Below are 18019 nucleotides of genomic sequence, written 5' to 3'. Positions count from 1 at the left end.
ATTTAAATTTGCTAGGAGAGTAGATCTTAAGACTTCTCACCAAGGGGGGCAGGGGGGAGAAGAAAAGAAAGATAGCTATGTAAAGTGATGGATGTATTAATTAACTTGATTGTGGGAATAAACTTCACAATATATACACGTATCAAATCATCATGTATAATTTAAATGTATCACAAACTTAATAATTTTTTAATTTTAATTTTTTTGAGAGAGAGAGAGAGAGAGAGAGAATCCCAGGCAGGCTCCACACTCCACACGGAGCCTGACTTGGGGCTCGATCCCATGACCCTGGGACCTGAGCTGAAATCAAGAGTCGGACACTGTACCGACTGAGCCACCCAGGTCCCTGAAATGTATTACAGTTTTATTTGTCAATTATAACTCAATAAATCGGGGGGGGGGGTGAATTACTGAGAGTAGTTTGAACAATGCTTGCTTTCTAGTTGTGTAACTTAGGATACGGAACAAGAATCTTTTCTCAGCATTGATGAGTGAACACACTCCTTTCTGAGTTTCGATCAACTTCAATTTTATCCCTTGTACTTCAATGTCATGAAGTATATCCGGGAGTTCCTTTAATGTGCCGGCATCACTTCCTCTGGGACACCTTCATCCTTCATCAGAGCCACATTTGTCACCTATGTTGATCAATTTGCCTTCACTAAGTGTCTCTGGTTGCACATCTGGAGTTTCTGGAACAGCAGCAAGCTGCTGTGTCAACATCCCCACAACGGGCTATTTCTTTTATCACCCCATTTACACTCTGCATTTCTTTGCTGCACTTTTCGTCTTTGTTGGCCGGTTCCTTCATCTGATTATCCGGTTTTGTAGCCTGTCATCTGGGTTTATCACTGGGAGACAGAGGTCAACACGACCCCGAGCTCTGGGGTTGGTGTGTGAACTGAATACCGTGCACCGTGACCAATCAGGGTCAGGCTTTGGAAAAAGCAATGTGATTAGTCACTGACCACCAAGCACACCCGATATTGCCGTAGTCACGGGTGGACCGAAGGGTAGGAAGGTTTGTACTTCATGCAACTGCTCATAGTTCATAGAACGGCAACTGAAATCTGAATCGTGTTGTTGAGACACTGGCGTTATTTCACTGAACTGCGGTGTCTGAAACTCGTTCTGCCGTGCAAAGCAAGGACAGTTTGATCATGTATGTATCTGTACAGAAGGCTGTTTCCAGGGACACCACTAAATTATTAATAGTGGCTTTCTCTGGGACTGGGTTTGGGGTCTTATAAACTTGTATACTTTTTTTTTTTTTTTTAACAAGGCTGTAAAGCTCTGGAATCAGACAGACCTTGGACTGAAGCCACTTACTAGCCGTGTGACTTTTTGCAAAGTATTAAACCTTTCTGAGAAGCGTGTCTTTTTTGCTTTTAAAGTTTATTTATTTATTTTGAGAGAGAGCAAGGGAGGGGCAGAGAGAGGGGGAGAGAGAGAATCCCAAGCAGGCTCTGCACTGTCAGCGCACGGAGCCCCCACGCAGGGTTCAAACTCACAAGCCGTGGGATCGTGACCTGAGCCGAGATCAAGAGTCGGAGGCTTAACTGACTGAGCCGCTCAGGCGTACCTCCCCACACACTTCTTTTTTTCTAAGAATCATTTCTGTGTAGGAACGACGGTAGCACCTGCCTCACAGAGTTGTAGCGAGAAGCCAGTGAGAGGACACAAGAAAATCGCTCAGCGTGGTGCCCGCAGAGAGTCTGTGCTCCACAAATGTCGTCATTGTTATCATCAGTCCTCAACTATTAGTCCCGTAAGCATTGTAGGCAAGGCAGGCGCTATGGCAGCACTGGGGAGGCCAGCCCCGCCTGGAGGGGAGCAGAAATGCACCAGATGACCTTTAGGACACCTTCCAGGGCCGCTCCCCCCGGCCTCTAAGGTCTCAGGCTTCCTTGCTGCCAGGCCAGGGGCTGGGTGCCAGTGGTCAGTGCCCTCCCCCAACACAGACCTCTACCAGCTTGGGCAGATCCTGGGCCACCTCTTGGCCAGCAGGTGAATGACCCCTTGGGAAATGCCTCAGTGACGAAGTCTCCGGTGGCTGATGTCAGCCACGTGTCCCATTGGATCAGTCTTGCCAAGAAGCCCGCGTTAATACCAGATCCAAAGCCCCGGTAGCTGGCCTTTGGAGTTGGCCTGAATGCAGACAGACTCTGCAGGTTCTATGTTCTCTCCTCTTCCGAGCATACAAATTGTTTGCTTTTGTTTTTTTGTTTGTAACTTTTTATTTTGGGTAGGCTCCATGCCCAACGTAAGGCTTGAACTCATGACCCTGAGATCAAGAGTCGCATGCTCTACCAACCGAGCCAGCCAGGTGCCCCTAATTTGTTTTCGAATAGACGTCTGTGCCCCTGCCCTGCATGCCCCCCAGTCTGATCTCCCTGGCAGGGTCCAGTCTCAGCCCTGCCTCGTCTCTCCCTCCATGTCCACTTGGGCCTTCCTCTGAACTCAGAGATCACCTACTCTACATCTGACCCCTGCACTTCTGTAATCTTTTTTTTTAAATTATTATTATTTTTTTTAATGTTTATTTATTTTTGAGAGAAGGAGAGAGACAGAGCATGAGTAGGGGAGGGGCAGACAGAGAGGGAGACACAGAATCCAAAGCAGGCTCCAGGCTCTGAGCTGTCAGCACAGAGCCTGATGTGGGGCTCGAACTCACAGATCGTGAGATCATGACCTGAGCCGAAGTCGGACACTTAACTGACTGAGCCACCCAGGTGCCCCAGCACTTCTGTAATCTTGAGAAAAACCTAGTAGGAAGGCACTATCATCCCTATTTTTCTCAAAGGAGAACAACAAAGGTCATTCAGCTGAGAGCCTACTTTGGGATTCAAATCTTGGGGTTCGTGGGCTTCCAAAGTCCAAAGTCTTGCCCCAAACATCCCTCTTTTCAGGAGGTGGGTATTGACCTCTGTTGGCTCCCCTGGGGACTGGAGTCACGTCCTTTGGGCTTCCATACCACATGGCAGCTTGCGAGGCAAGCAAGGGGATTTTGGCTTGGGCCCACATCACCTAAGCCCATTCTATGCAATACAGAGAGATGGTTTTAGTGTTTCTCAAAAGGGGCACACTTAGTATTTGGGGTGAGTCAGTTCTCTACTGGGAAGATCTATCCGGTGTCTGGAAGGATGTTTAGCATCCTCTGGCTCAAAACGTCAGATGCTCCCAGTTACTGAGAAAACAGAAATGATGGTGTCTCTGGAGAAGGGGCCTGGGGAAGGGGTACCGTGCCCAGGCAAGACCAGCCTGTTCCACGAACAATCCCAGAAAATGAAAGCTTGGACATGGATGGAGTGGTCCCAAGCTCCACTCTGGACCGTGCTCATTCCATGCCACAAACCAGATCTCTAGGCTCAGTTTCCTTGTCTGTACAAGGGGATAGCCATAATGCAGTCATTCACAGAAAGCATTCAAGACAGGTCCTGGCCCACAGGAACCCATCAATAAGAAGCTGTTGACACTGAAACAAATATGGTGTCCATGAAAATTAGTTAATCAAGCAGGGCAACAAAGTCTCATGCCAGAAAATGAATCTTGACTTTTCTTCCTCTTTCTCTCTCTCTCTCTCTCTCAAATCTAAAAGCAGATAATCCCTACAAGACACATGTTTCCTGAAAACTTGTTGAGTCAATGGTTCTGACCCAAGGGAAGTGACAACTTGTCTGGAGAGATCTGACAAGCACACTGACTTACACATAGTTTTCCCTAGACTTTGGAACCGGCAAAGGAGAGAGAAATGACTTCTGAAGCCCAGAGGCAGGTTTCTGGGCCAGGGGGGCTGCTGGGTGGAGACCCTGAGTAAGACAGACAGGAGGTAGCCTACTCCTTCCTCCTGGCACAGGACCCAGATCCAAAATCGAAACCTCACTCTTTAAGGTAGTTTTACACATGGGAGAAAATATATATGTTTATACATTTACTTTTTTCAATTTAAAAAATTATTTTTTTTAATAAAGGAAGGGTCTTTTTTTTTTTTTTTTGAGTACTCCAACATGGGACTCAGACTCACAATCCTGAGATTAAGACTCCCATGCTCTACCGACTCAGCCAGCAAGGTGCCCCTCTATGTTTATATATTTAATGCCTGGCAAGAACATTAGAAACAGTCATACCAGTTCTACAGATGGAGAAACTAAGGCTCAGAGCAGGGAAATGACTTACCCAAAGTCAGAGTCCTAGAAAATCACAGAAGGACCCCAGCTGTAAATCCAGATCTTATACTGCTGTCCAGGAATGAGGAAGCAGAATGACCATCTGGTAGTTGTTTCAAGGATCTGGCAGTGCCGTCTGGCAGTGGGATGTGGCCCCACGTCGGCTGGGGCAGGAGTACCTCTCCCACTGCAGCTGGTGTGACTTTGCCCAGCTGGCTACAGAACTATACAGAACCAGGGGGGAAGAGGAGGGGTCATGGCCAGCACTGAACCTGAGAAACCAAGCGGGCTTAAGCAGCCTGGAAGACGGGAGCCCCCAGTGCTGACGCCTTTACTCATGAGGGCAGAGTTTCTGTTTACAGCAAATTGGCCGCCAATCTGGAGGCCGGAGGAATTTGGGGGATGGGGTGGGGGTGGGGTCTGTGTGGGAGGTGGGTGTGTCCGTAAACAACTTCCTCCTTTCTATGAGCTCTCCCCTGTTCCTTTGTCGCCCCCACCTGGATTATAAAATCAGGGCGTCCTCCTGTTTGGAGCTGCACCAAAGGTGAAGTGTGGAGTGGAGGGTGGAAAAGCCACAGATGTGGTCCTGAGAAGGCATTCTCCAGGAGCAAGGAGTGATTCGTGCAGAAGCCAGACTGAACATTTCCAACCTGCGCGGTCTCTGATCACGTGGGTCACCGCTCTGCTTGGGTCTCTAGTCTCATGGTTCCTCCTTCCGGACACCCTGCCCATCTTTCAGACACAGATTAAAAGTTACCTACTTTGAGACGCCCTCTCTGACTCCACCCGGACGGACGGAGCCAGATGCCCCTGCCACTGTACAACTACGACCTGAGCTTCCATCCACCACAGAGCTCATCAGGGACGTTAACTGCTGGGTTGTCCGTCACCCTCACTAGACTCCAGGGACAGGAACCGTGTGTCCTGTTCCCCACCAGATCCTCAGTCTCTGGCAGCTCAACCAGAAGCGTAGGTCTCCCAAAGCATTAGTGCCTAGAGGCTGAGGGAGAGACCCAGGAGCCCCGCAACCTCTCTTCAGTGAAGTGGGGGAGTCAGGCCTTGTGGGGACCCTCTTTGGGCAACTTCCTTAATTTCTCTATGCTTCACTTACTGATCTGTAAAATGGGACGGATCTGCGTGTAATGCACAGGGCAGGACAGGTGGGAGCACCGGTGGCAGGGGTGGTGGTCATGACTGTTAGCTCTATAGATGGGGACATGGAGGTTCAGGGAGGGATATGCCAGGTTCACAGCCCCCAAGATGGATGGGGGCAAGCCTTGGACTCCAGTCTGGGCTCTGGCCCCCAGTGTTTCTTCTCTCCGTTCTATTCTTGTTCTACCTGCTCAGCCAGTAAATAGCCAATCAACAGTTACTGGATACTTATGGTGTGCCAGACTCCACACTGGCTGTTGTGTGGTTAATAACAAAAGAGCTTCCCGCTAAGAAGTGGGGCCTGGAGACCATGGGCATTAAGGGTAAAACCCTCCAGGGCTCAAATTCCAGCTTCTCCTCTTGCTGGCGGTGAGATATTACTAAAGTCCCTAATCTCTGAGCCTATTTCCTCCTCTCATGACAAGGGAAAAATCGGACCTTCCAGCAGGAGGGCTGAAACCAGGCACTGGCTCCACACTTGATGGATGCCAGCAGTTCTTATCTTACACATCATCTTACTCAAAAAATAACTAGCCTGTGCACATGCTGGTAAATTCTCCCTAACCCTTACCCAGGACTCCAGCTCTGTCTGAGGCCACCACAGTTAAAACTTCTTGTGCATCTTACCAGACGCAGACACGCACACTCCTTACACACGTTCTTTTACACAAACTGTTGCGCCGATCTACGCTGTTCTTTTGCCCTTTCCTGTTTTTTTAAAATCTAAGGTATCTTGGAACTCGTTCGATGTTAGTGCATATTGAACATTTTTCGTTTTAGTGGCTGCACAGCATTCCACTGTATGGATTATTTCTTAATGTGGTTGCTGTTACTATCATCAGTGTGGGAACTGCGAGGACTCGGGCTCCACAGAGCTGTGTCCCGGCTCTGCCTATAAATGACCGAGTTACCTGGGGCTCCATGCTCCCCACAGGTACTATCGCGGGGGGTTGGGGGGTGAAGGATATGGGTGCAGAGGACCCGCCTGGCGGGTTCCCAGCGTCCAAGTGCGGGTCAGCGTCCAGCGCGTGCAATTTATACCCCCGGGCAGCTCCAGGTTGGGTTAAGATTTCGGCGCAGCCACTCCGCCGTACCAGCAGTACCAAACGCAGCGAGTTTTCTGGCACAAACGATCTCGGAACCGGTTAACAGGTCGTCCGGCCTCGGCACCCGGCATCGGAGCAGCAGCAACGCGCAGGCACCGGATACTCACCCCGGCCTCGGCGGCTTCACCGCTCGTCCCCCGGCGAGCCCCAAAGGTTACAGCAGTTCCTGTCCCTTTAAGGGGGCCGAGCCCGGGTTCCGCTACTTCCGCCCCAAACCAACATGGCGCCAGTAGGGAGCCGAGGGTGTGAAGGCACGGAGAGAACTCCCATCAAAAAAATGGCGACGCCTTAGCTGCCGCGCTCGAGCCGGCGGTGACGTCACTTCCGGGGCGGAGGAGGTTGAGTGGTGCAGTGAGGGACAAACAAAAGGAGGCGCCGGAGGGGCGCAGCGGCCGGCGGCGGGACGGAGCGGCCGGGGCGCGGGGCTGCCTGCTGGGCAGCCGGACCCGACGGGACAAGGTGAGTAGGTGGGGCGGGGAAAGGGGCGCGAACTGTCACCTTTAGAAACCCACTCCTACCCGCCCCCAACCAGCTGCCCAGCCCCGGCGCCCCGGGCAGCTTGGGCTCTGCCCGCCCGGGCTGGCTCCCTGGGGGCCCCCGCCGCGGCTCAATTTGGCCCACCTCCAGGCTCCCGGGTAGTCCAGGTCTCCGGAACCCCACCCTCTCCCCGGTGCCGGGGCGCGCGAGCCCCCTCCCAGGTACCCCAGTGCCTCCCTGTGCTCTACAGACCGGGAGTTTCCGCCTGGGCTCCCCCAGGTCCCCTTGTCATCCCCTGGGTTTCCCTCAGATCCTAACCCCTACACGCACACACTCCCCCCTTGCTAGACGTTCCACCTCTGAGCTTTCTCCTTGGCAGCTTTCATTTCGTTTTCAGAGGTTTCCCCTGTTCTCTTCTCCTGGGCTCCTGGCCCCGGGACCCCTCCCTCCTTTTGATCAGGCGGGAATAGTGCCCTGACTTGGGGGGCAGGATCCCTGACCAAGATCTTGGGCCCCCCGTGTGAACAGGGGTTCCTAGGAAGAATGGTTCAGGGTCCGAGACTCCAGGCCCTGCCCACGTCCTGTGCATCCATATGGGCCTGAGAACCAGATCTGATGCGGTCCAGGCTGGAGATCCAGCAAAGTTGGTTACCAGGCTGAAGGAGCATGGCCGAGGTGGTTGGGGTTCATGATGATTCTGCTTCTTTTATTGACTGCATCTTCCCCTTGGTCTGGACTGTAGTGAACCAAGATTCGGCTGGTTCTCAGCTGATGCAACTACTGCCTTTTTTGGGAAGGAGGAGAGATGGTTGGGGGGGGTGGTGTCCAACAGCCTTCTGATCAGGACTTGGCTGGAAGGGTGGGGCTGATCACCCTCCTCTGATGCTTCTTCCCCAGTTCTACTCCAGGAAGACTTTTGAGAATGAGGTGTGAGGATGAGGAGGGAGAGAGCTTGGGGAGGGAAAGGGAATTTGGGCCTAGATTGTGGAGGAGGGATTTGGTGCAGCCGAAAGGCTTCCATGGATCTCTCCCACCTTTTCCGTTAGGAGTTTCTTTAACCCCTCTGAACAGAGAGACCAGCAGTCAGATGGACTGGAGGCAGGAGGAGGAGGAGGTCTGCTATTGGCGATACATCCTGTGGAGGGGGTGGGGGGGGTGGGAGTTTGTTCAGAGGGACTGGGCAGTGCCCATAGCTCAGTCACACTGAGAATTGCCTTCGTGAAGGTCAAGTCTTTCTCTGGCTCTCGAGGGAAGGCAATGACTTGTTCTGGAGGACTGGAGAGATGCTGGGGCATGAATTAAGGGCCTCTGCCTCCCTGTCTTCCCAGTCTTAGTGGTGCTTTGGGGTAGAGTCTAATATCTCTCTGCCGTCCAGGGCACAGAGCAGGGGCCCAAGAAATGTTTGTGACTCTTGCCCCCAGTCTCCCTCCTCCCCCAAACTCAACCATATGCTTTTGTGCTCCGTCCCTTGGGCATACCCACTAGGAAGCAGTTTCCTCTGCAAATTTTGAGTGGCCTTTCTGGACAGGAGAGGGTCCTGAGGACTGCCCCAGTAGGTCAGAACGTGGGGAAGTGGCTGGGCCTTGGGTTGCTATCTGGCTTGGCCTGGACCTCACCTGTAGGAGCTGGAGGGAAGGGATTGGCCTGGTTCCTGACTGCCTCTCCTGAGAGTGGCGGTGATTCCACATTTTCACATGGGGACACTGAAGCACAAGTTGATGGTCTAAGACCTCATGAGAAGTCGGTTGGCCCTAGAGCCCAGTACACCATGTCTCTATCCCTTGATTCATCCAGCCAGCCAGCCAGCCAGCTATTCCTTAGTCAGTGCCTGGCCTGGACCAGAAATGATGCTAGAGAACATGGTCCCTGGCCTCCTCTGAGCTGCAGTCTGGGAGGAGAGGCAGGCAGGAAAACGTTGATACAATGGCCAGCGTAATAATAGAAATATTACAGAGGAAGGAGGCATTAGCTCAGGGTGAATATGTTGGGAGTGTGCAGTGTGTGTTTCCTGGAAGAGGTGAGACTAGAAGAATCAGTGACAGGGAGTCCTGAGGCCTGACTTCTGGTCCGGGCTGTGCCCTGGGCAAGTGACTGGGCTGCCCAGCCTCAGTGGGTATCCTGTCCTTGAGAAGGGTGGGGTGGATTAGAGTCTGGCTTAGTGGCCTCGGTGCCTTTACAGCTCTAGGTGCTTTACTGCTAGTGGCCGTCTCCCTTGTGTGGATTTGCTGGGTTATTGACTTCTGTACCTGTCCTCTGGGTTGAAGACTGTCTTCTGCTTCTTTCCTCCCAGCATGGTGCCTAGCACTGAGTAGGTGTCTTTAAATGCTTACTGGCATAAGTGGTTAAGAGGCTCCACAGTCCCTCTTAGAGCCATTTGAGTCCCTTTGTCTGCCCGTGCACTCCCCACCTGCACTCCCTCCTTCCTGTTAACTCCTGCATATCCTTTGGCCTTTCCCGATGGCTGGGGGCCACAGTCTCAACTCCTAGTGGTCTGGATACTCCGCCTTACCCCTACTGTAGTCTGATCACACTTCTGTTCCCACCCTGCTAACTTGTCTTTTCCAGTCTTGTGAATGGTTTTGAGCAGAGTGCCTCGCGTGTTTAGATACTCACTAAATGCTTCCTGACTAACAGGTGCTGGCTGGGTTTTGTGTATGCGTCGAACTCGTGTGTCTGGGCTGAAGCTGTGCCTTTGCCTGGACTCAGCTCGCCCCACGGGAACTCACGTCCCGTCACTTCCCACCTCCGGTCCTAGATCTAGCCAGGCAGAACCACTCAGCGTTGTCTAGATGTCGCGTTCTCTCCCTTCCAGGCGAACTTGTACTCTTTCTCCAACCTCTGCTCTTCCTTAGAAGTCAATTCAGGCGACACCTTTCCCGGGGAGCCTTCTCTGACCCCACCGGTCTGGGTCTCATGCTTCCTCTGGGTCCCCGTAGTTTCCGGGTACCCCCAGCAGAGCCCTGAGCTCCCAAGAGCTGACTGTAATCATTGCCTTGGCGTCTCCCAGTAGGCTGTCTGGTTCTCTCTTATCACCCCAGAGCCCAGTCCGGGGCCTGGCACTGAGCAAGCACTCAGAAAATGTTGGCAGCACAGCAGGTAACTCTTGATAGCCACACACATCCCTGCTGACAGTAGCTCTTGCTTCCTCGTAGGGAGGCAGCTTCCATGGAGCGAGAGGAATGCCAGGACCCTGCCCAGACAGACGTGGGCCAGCCTCAGCACCGACAGCCAGCACGCAGATAGCAGAACCGTCCACGGGGTAAGGACTGCCCCCCCCCCCGCCGCCAGGCCAGCCTCCAGTCAGGTGTCTGCCCCAGCCGAGGGGGCAAAGGGCAGTATCTCCATCTCTGCGGTCCTTTGCTATTCTTACTACGGGTCCAGGGCATCTAGGGCAAAGGTGGCAGGAGAGAATTCTTCCTCCTCCCGACTCCGTGGCCAGCTGAGGAGTATGTGGTAGCTGTACTTCAAACGCCAACATTAGGTTTCCTTGCGAACCTCTGTTTTTTTGTCTCCCCCAGCCCACATCTTGTTGGTCTGACTTGTTAACCGGACCGTCCTGTGACCACATTTCCCAAGGTGTTGTTCCGTGGAACGCCCGTACCTGTGGTCGCAGTGGTTGGATGACTCTGGGAAACAACTTGACCTTGCTGTGGGACTTCTTAGCCTTGACTGCATCGAAGGGAGCACGATGAGTCTCTGAGAGGGGGCCGGCAAGTTGCGCATCGCCACAGTTAATTGATCGTGTGGACGTCTTTGGGGACTGGGGTTCCTTGGCCCACGCTTTGGAAAACAGTTCCCAAAGGTGGGAAAGTGCGCTGGTTGGGACCCAGACTTCATAGTCTGGGATGTGGGTTTGGTGAGTGACTGTGGGCCAGCCGCTGTACCTCTCTGAGCCTCTGTTCCCTTAGCCATAAAAAGGTGATGATTTTAGTACCTCATCTTGCTTTAAATATGTTGATACAGGGAAGGCACTTAGCAGCGTGTGTCCCCGGACGTGTCTCATAACCTTAGCGGGTACGTGGATAGATTGCTGTATCATTTGTAAAACGCACCCTTGTCAATGATTTCCTCTGATCATTTGGGGAAACTCAGGCAGTGGCCTTCATCCCTCGTTTATAGATGTGGGAACTAAAGCTCAAAGTGGGGAAAGTTGCCCAAGAGTTCAGGAAGGCAGGCGGGGATGTGGGGCTGGAACCAGATCCTGGAATCCTGAGCCAGGGTCCTTTGTTCTGTGCCCCAGGCCTCGCTGCATCCACCTGTCACCTCAGCTTTTTGTTAAGGAGGGCCTGGCCCTCCCCAGCCTGGATTTTAAAAGAAACAGTAATTTTTTTTTTTTTTTTTTAACTATCAGCAGAGTTGCATGTTCATTATACGTTTTTATAACACTTTGATTTTGATGTCACGGAAAGCGAAAGTCTCCCGCGATCCCATCTCCGGAGAGGTGAATGGGGAGGAGGGTATCATTCCACATGTGGTGTTACTGTTTGCTTATTTTCCCCATGTCAAGTCTTGCTAGGGCGGCTGGTTCACAGCTTGCTCTTGTTTCATTTCCTGGTTCCCGCAGGCCCTCTTTCCCAGGCCCGGTGGATCCGTGTGTGTGTGTGTGTGTGTGTGTGTGTGTGTGTGTGTGTGTGTCCCCGTCAGCACACCCCCACTGCCCCCATCCTCACCTTTCTGGGGTTTTGAGCTGTTAGCGCATTGACAACAGCACCGAGGGGGGTAGGAAATACCTGGTGTGTGATTTTGTGGACTCTCCTGTTTACTGAGAGGAGGTCGGCAAACCCCAGCCCTGCCCTGTAGGAGTTTCCTGTTGGTTTTGAGGAACTCTACCTCCTGGAGAGGAAGGGGAAGCCTGAGCCGAAGTTCTTCTGGCCAGGGACGAGTAGGAAGCAGCAGGTCCAACTTATCTGAGATCAGAAATCTTCCTCCGTGCCAGGGACAGCTTGGAGGAAACGGCCTGGGCTGGCCTGAGAGGTTTCGGCCTCCTCTGTCTACCTAGGGCAGGCGCCAGGTTGGGGGGGTTGGAAGGGACATGCACGAATTGCTGTGTTGCCTGAGTCTGGCCCTGACTCACTGACCCTGGCAATTCCTGGGGGAAGTCTTGGTCCCTTTGGAATGCTCCTATTGGGTTTTGTTTTGTTTTGTTTTATTTTTAAGATTTTATTTTGGGGGCATCTGGGTGGCTCAGTCGGTTAAGCATCCAACTTTCGGCTCAGGTCATGATCTCGCAGTCCGTGAGTTCAAGCACCGTGTGGGGCTCTGTGCCGACAGGTCAGAGCCTGGAGCCTGCTTCAGATTCCGTGTCTCCCCCTCTCTGTGCCCCTGCCCCGCTTATACTCTGCCCCTCCCTCCCTCCCTCTCTCTCTCTCTCTCTCTCAAAAATAAACATTAAAAAATTTTTTTTAAAGATTTTGTTTTTAAGTAAACTCTACACCCAACACGGGGCTCGAACTCACAACCCCAAAATCAAGAGTCACATGCTCCACCGACTGAGCCAGCCAGATGCCCCTCTCCTTTCAGGTTTTAACCTTGAAGGTGGGCAGGGGAGGAGAAGGCAGAGGGCCTGTCCTGTGACCTGGGTCTGAAGATGCTCTGTTGGGGCAGGAGGGATTTCAGGCCTGGCAGCCTGGTTTTGTGGTCTGGCAGGGTCGAGCTGGGAATGAGGTGTCCCTGACCTGGTGGCCTTCTCAGGCTCCCTGACCTGACCCTCTTCCTCACCGGGTTCCCTCCTCCTGTTCTTTCCCTGCAGTCTCTTTTCCTTCTCTCTGGAGACACTTTGGCTCCAGGAATTGGGCTGTCCGCCTTCTCCCTCGTTCTAACGGCAGGGCCTTCCTGTCCCCCAGTTGTCCCCAGTGGCCACAGTCGGAGCACTGGGTGGTATGTCGGGTCACTGCATACATATGGCAGCTCCCCGCCACGGTCTCCTCTGTGAGATGGCTCCACCGTCAGAGACCACAGCTGGGACTCGAACCCGGAGCTGTTAGCTTTGGCAGCCTGTGCTCTTTCCACCCCACCTTCCGTTTTTCTTTTTCTCCAGGTTCTCAGGCTTGGAGGCACTTTAGAGCTTCCCTGGGGTGGGGTGGGGGGGCATGGTGACCATGCTGTTTCCCCGGGGACCCATCGCCACACACCTGGGCAGGGGTGGGCCCAGGAATCTGCATTCTGAGGACACTCCCAGGCTGTCGTGAGGCGGCCGGTCTGTGGACCATCCCAGGAGACACTGAGCAGGGCGATGCTTTCAGCCCTGGTCCCCACCTCTGGCAAAGGCGTCCATCTGACACCCTTGGTATAGAAGCAGGGCCGAGCTGTCCTCAGCAGCGGGGATTCTAGTGACTTCCCAGAACGTGTCGGGGGGTTAACCATCCCTTGTCTAGGATGTGTTGGGACTGAGGTTTCTAGAACGGCTTTTACTCCCAGCCGCAAACATCCCCTGCTATCTCTCCCGATGCGTTTCTGCTGCATCTCTTAGTAAGTTCTATGTTTAACTGTCTCTTGAGGCCCTAAAACCTCAAAATTCAATAGGCTGCTGCTGTATAGCCTCCTGCCTGGAGCAGCCTTCCACCGGAGTAAAAGTGGCTGTAAAATTCCAGAGCTGTCACATGCCACCTGGACACCCTCAGAGGTGCCAGCACCGAACTCCGGAGTCGGCTGTTGACAAATGTTCCGATGGGGGGCGGGGGGCGGCAGGAAGCTGGGTGCACGGGGATTCTGCACTCCACACCTCCCCCCTGGTGCCCTGTGTTGGGATCTCTGGGGGCAGCACCCCCCTCCAGCCCAGAGAGCTGGGCCACAGGCAGCTTACCTTGGTCTCAGTCCCAGTCCCCTGGGATCTCAGCAGAAGATGTGTCTGCAGCCTCCTTTAGGTGCTCCTGCCCCCATTTTGTAACCTGTCCAGGCAGGCAGTGCTGGCATTCATAGCAGATCAAGGCCCACCTCCAAGGCCCCTTTGCCACCACGGACCCTGATCTGGCATCTGGCCTCTGGGCCCAGACCCGACAGAGCAGGGCTCCTTTCTAGAGTCTCCTTAAAGCTATACCTGAGACACCAGAGGCGTCTGAGTATGCTCTGCTCGGGTTCCCTGCAGAAGCCTTGATTCCATGTACCCCTCGGGAAAAGGAGGTCTTGTCTTAGGAAGCATTTCCAGGGTTCCAGGCGCTCTGGTAGGGTCAGGAGCCGCACTAGCCTTCGACACAGATTGGTGTAATGGAAAGGCAGACTGGTGGTGATCTTTCCCACCATCTTCTAGCTCTGTGGCCTTGGGCAGGTCACTTAACCACTCTCCCATAAAGGGACTGATCAGGACGCCTCCCATAACAATAACAGCAGCTAACATTACAGAGTCTTAATACGTGGCAGGCACCGGGCCAGAAGCTTTCCACGGACTCCCTCTTTCAGTCCTCACTACAACTCACGAGCCATTTTACAGATGAGGTAACCCAGAGCCCTGGGAGGTAAGAGGACTTTCCCAAGATCACCCACTGGTGAATTGGAAAGCCACCTTCCTGGTTTTCGTGGAGATTGGGAGCCAAGGCACAGGAAGTGCTGGGCTCAGTGCTGGCACGCGGTCCCTGCCGGTAGCCGGGAGCGCTAACGCCAGCCTGGTGTGGTGAGGGGGTGGCTTGAGCCTCCAGCCTGGCCTGTTGCCTCTGTGAGTCCAGGAGCCCCAGATGGGTGTCCCTCACCTGTCACCCTTCACCCTGTAAGCTAGGCCACAGCCTTGCGAGATTGTATGAGGACAGACCTGTTTGGGAGGCCCGGCCCAAACATGAGAGCAGTTTGGAAGTGAAACTTGTTCCCTCCCCCTCCCTCCTCGACTGTCTCCCATCTTCCTTTCCCGGGAAGTGAGGGTGTGCCTTGCTCCACAGGCTGAGTGCCAAGCCAGGCAGTGCCCCCGGCCCGCTGCTGACTCACCCCAAGTGGGTGTGGGGGCCTGGAGGGCAATGCCCTGCTCTTGAGTGGGTGGGGGCTGTGTGCACCAGATGGCGAGGTGCGACCTTTCCTCCCACTCCCAGCTCTGGGACCAGAGGAGGCCCAGGGGTGCTGACCGAGGAGCAGATTCACAGGCCCAGAGCCCTTCCGGGACAGGGCCATCGACCCACCGTCTTCCTCAGGCCTCTTGGGAAGGGCCCTTCCCCCTTCCCTGGGAGAGTGTTGGAGAGACAGCCTTTCCAAGTGTGGTACAAGGAGGGGCGCCAGCCTCCTGCCTCCCCTCTTGCCTGGGAAGCTTGCCCAGCATCTCTGTTTGGGCTTTAACAAAAGGCTCACTGTGCCCTGTTTACCCGCAGCCTGGCCGGCCTGCCACGGCTTGAGTGTGAAAGCCAAGTCTCCATAGGCTGACGCGGGGGCAGGAGCACGCTTGGGTGGTCACCCTCCGGGATGGAGAGGGCAGCACATCATTGCTTACTCCCTTCCCCCTCTGTAAGAAGCATCAGGAGGAAATCAACGACATCGGTTGATACCTAAGGGGTGGTTCTGAGAGTAAATCGCCAGCTCTCTACCTCCGTCCTTTCCTGGGGTCCTGAGCCTGGGTGGGGCTCCAGAAGCTCAAGGCCCTTGAGTGTGGTCTGTGAGACGGGGGCAGGTCCTGGAGGGCTCTGGGGGGTCTGGTTTGTACATGGAGATGCCATTCCTTGTGGCTCAGCCCTCACCTGGGTGTCTTCCCCCACTGAGTTCCGGGAGGGTTTTCTGCAGCGACAGGTGGGTTGTGGTAAGCGTAACACCTTCCTCTGTGCCACACGGTGCATTATGTTGAGTAGTCACAGTAAGCCTCTGAGGCAGGTACGGTAATATTCCCATTTTGCAGTTGAGGAAACTGAGGCTCAGAGGAAAAGTCATTTGTCTCCAGGGTCTGAGCCGACCCAACCTGGGGTGCTGCTTCCCAGCAGTGAGGACCAGCACCCCGTGGAGTGTCGGCCACCTGGGTGGGGCAGGCAGGGGTGGACCAACCTTTTCCTAACACAGTACACGGCAGGTACTTCTGGTAAACTTTTACAGTCGTCAGAAACCGCACGGTGAGGACGGCCTTCTGGTTTTCTTCCCAGGTATTTTTCCTGCTCAGAAAAGTACCAAATTTAAATAACAGAAGAGTATATGGTAAAATGACAACCCTCTGCTATCTGATCCGCCCTCAGACTTAACTGAATATAGTTCTATGTATAGATCTCCAGATTTTTCTATGCATACAGTAATAACTTAGGGATACAATTTTTTAAAAACAAGAATAGGATCATGCCTCTTTTGCCCTGATTTTTTTTTTAATTGCGGTAAGATACACAAGTAAAATTATCATCTTAACCATTTTTAAACGCACAGTTCAGTGGCATATTAATGCGTTCACACCATTCTGCGGCCCTCACCCCCGTTGAGCTCCAGAACTTTTTTTCATCTTGCAAACCTGAGACTCTGTACTTGTTTTTTTGTTTGTTTGTTTTTAATATTTTTAACTTTATTTTTGAGAGAGAGAGACAGAGCACGAGCAGGGGAGGGGCAGAGAGAGGGAGACACAGAATCTGAAGCAGGCTCCAGGCTCTGAGCTATCAGCAAAGAGCCCGACACGGGGCTCAAACCCACAAACGGTGAGATCATGACCTGAGGTGAAGTCAGATGCTTAACCGACTGAGCCACCCAAGCACCCCGATTTTTTTTTAATATCTCTTGGACATCTTTTGGGTCACTGTATACAGATGTATGAGGTAGGTAGCATTATTCTCAGTTTAAAAATTTATTGATTATTTAATTATTTATTAAAAAAAATTTTTTTACATTTATTTATTTTTGAGAAAGAGACAGAGAGAGACCGAATGTGAGCAAGGGAGGGGCAGAGAGAGAGGGAAACACAGAATCCAAAGCAGGCTCCAGGCTCCAAGCTGTCAGCACAGAGCCCAACGTGGGGCTCGAACCCATGAACCGTGAGACCATGACCTGAGCCAAAGTTGGACGCTTAACCAACTGAGCCACCCAGGCGCCCCTAATTTATTTTATTTTTGAGAGAGAGAGAGAGCACGTGAGTGAGTGTGTGCGAGCATGAGTTGGGCAGGGGCAGAGACAGAGAGAGACAGAGAGTCCAAATCAGGCTCCTCACTGTCAGTGCAGAGCCTGATGCAGGACTCAGGGCCCAGACTCACAAACCCCAAGATCATGACCTGAGCTGAAGTCCGATGCTTAAGCTTAACCGACTGAGCCACCCAGGCACCCCTATTCTTATTTTAAAACTGTAAAAACAGAGGCTTGAGCTAATAATTTTCCCAGGGTCATGGAATGATTTCACAGGAGAGCTGCTTTTGAACCTGTGTCTTCCCAGATCCAAAGCTGTTGCTCTCTGTGCCCTCCGCGATCTGCCTGCCACCAAGGGGGAAGATAGAGACTCTCCAGGGGCAGGGATATTCCGGCCTTGCCACAGGAACCTTCCCACTTCTCCCGCCTGCATCTGCTGTGATGTGGAAAGGGTCTGACTGCATCCTACCCGCTTCGGCAGCTCTCTGGGCACAGGGCAGGACCAGGCAGGGGTGGTATCGTGTTCTCTAGGATCCTCAGAGACCACAGGTGAGGAGCAGGCCAGTTGGAAGGAGGATTTGAATTTGCTGCCCCAGCAGTAGGTCCAGAGCGGCCGCCTCCAGCTGAGCCTGGCAGGTGTGAGGACCAGAGAGAGGACCCACCAGAGGGGGTAGAAACGGAGGATGATTTTGGAAAATTTTGTATGAAATAATTTAAGCACATGGAAAAGTATAAAACCAGAACAAATATCTTTGTATCCAGGACTCAGCTTTGTCGGTCCTTAATTTTTACAGTAATTGCGTTAGCTAGATTGTCTCTGTCTCAAATTATTTCAGACATAAGCGAAGCCTCTTCCCCGAGCCCTTTTGCTTCACCTCTCTGGATGAAATTATCTTGATTTGGGGGGTCTCCATGCATGTCTTTATAGCTTTGCTACACATGGATATGTTACATTATAGAAAACCTTGCATAAGACATAACATTATTCTGTAGCTTGTTTTTTGGCTCAGCGTTGTTTCTGAGGTCCGTTCTTGTTAGTACATGTAGGTATAGATCATTAACTCATTGCTTTAGCATTCCGTTGTACGACGGTAATGATTTATCCTTTCTCCCGTTGATAGATGG

The 18019-nt window shown here is 52.8% G+C and overlaps 2 protein-coding genes across 7 annotated transcripts in view; one reads left to right on the top strand and one right to left on the bottom strand.

The window, feature by feature from the left end:
• Positions 1 to 6678, bottom strand: part of KYAT1 (kynurenine aminotransferase 1) — a 34376-nt gene extending 27698 nt beyond the window's left edge. For 2 of the 5 annotated variants that reach the window (XM_027035337.2, XM_027035339.2), the window contains exon 1: positions 4177 to 5904. The gene's annotated coding sequence lies outside the window, so the exon portion shown is untranslated. Of the gene's footprint in view, positions 1 to 4176; positions 5906 to 6531 lie in introns of those variants that run through there. The other 3 variants (XM_027035340.2, XM_027035338.2, XM_027035335.2) reach the window with 3 other exon arrangements.
• A 73-nt stretch (positions 6679 to 6751) lies between these two features.
• Positions 6752 to 18019, top strand: part of LRRC8A (leucine rich repeat containing 8 VRAC subunit A) — a 28648-nt gene continuing 17380 nt past the window's right edge. The window contains exons 1-2 of one of the 2 annotated variants that reach the window (XM_027035331.2): positions 6852 to 6883; positions 10054 to 10160. The gene's annotated coding sequence lies outside the window, so the exon portion shown is untranslated. Of the gene's footprint in view, positions 6884 to 10053; positions 10161 to 18019 lie in introns of both variants that reach the window. The other variant, XM_027035334.2, reaches the window with a different exon arrangement.

Source organism: Acinonyx jubatus, chromosome D4 (assembly GCF_027475565.1).
Source record: "Acinonyx jubatus isolate Ajub_Pintada_27869175 chromosome D4, VMU_Ajub_asm_v1.0, whole genome shotgun sequence".
Classification (NCBI taxonomy): domain Eukaryota; kingdom Metazoa; phylum Chordata; class Mammalia; order Carnivora; family Felidae; genus Acinonyx; species Acinonyx jubatus.
This window is presented reverse-complemented; position numbering and strand designations above follow the sequence as displayed.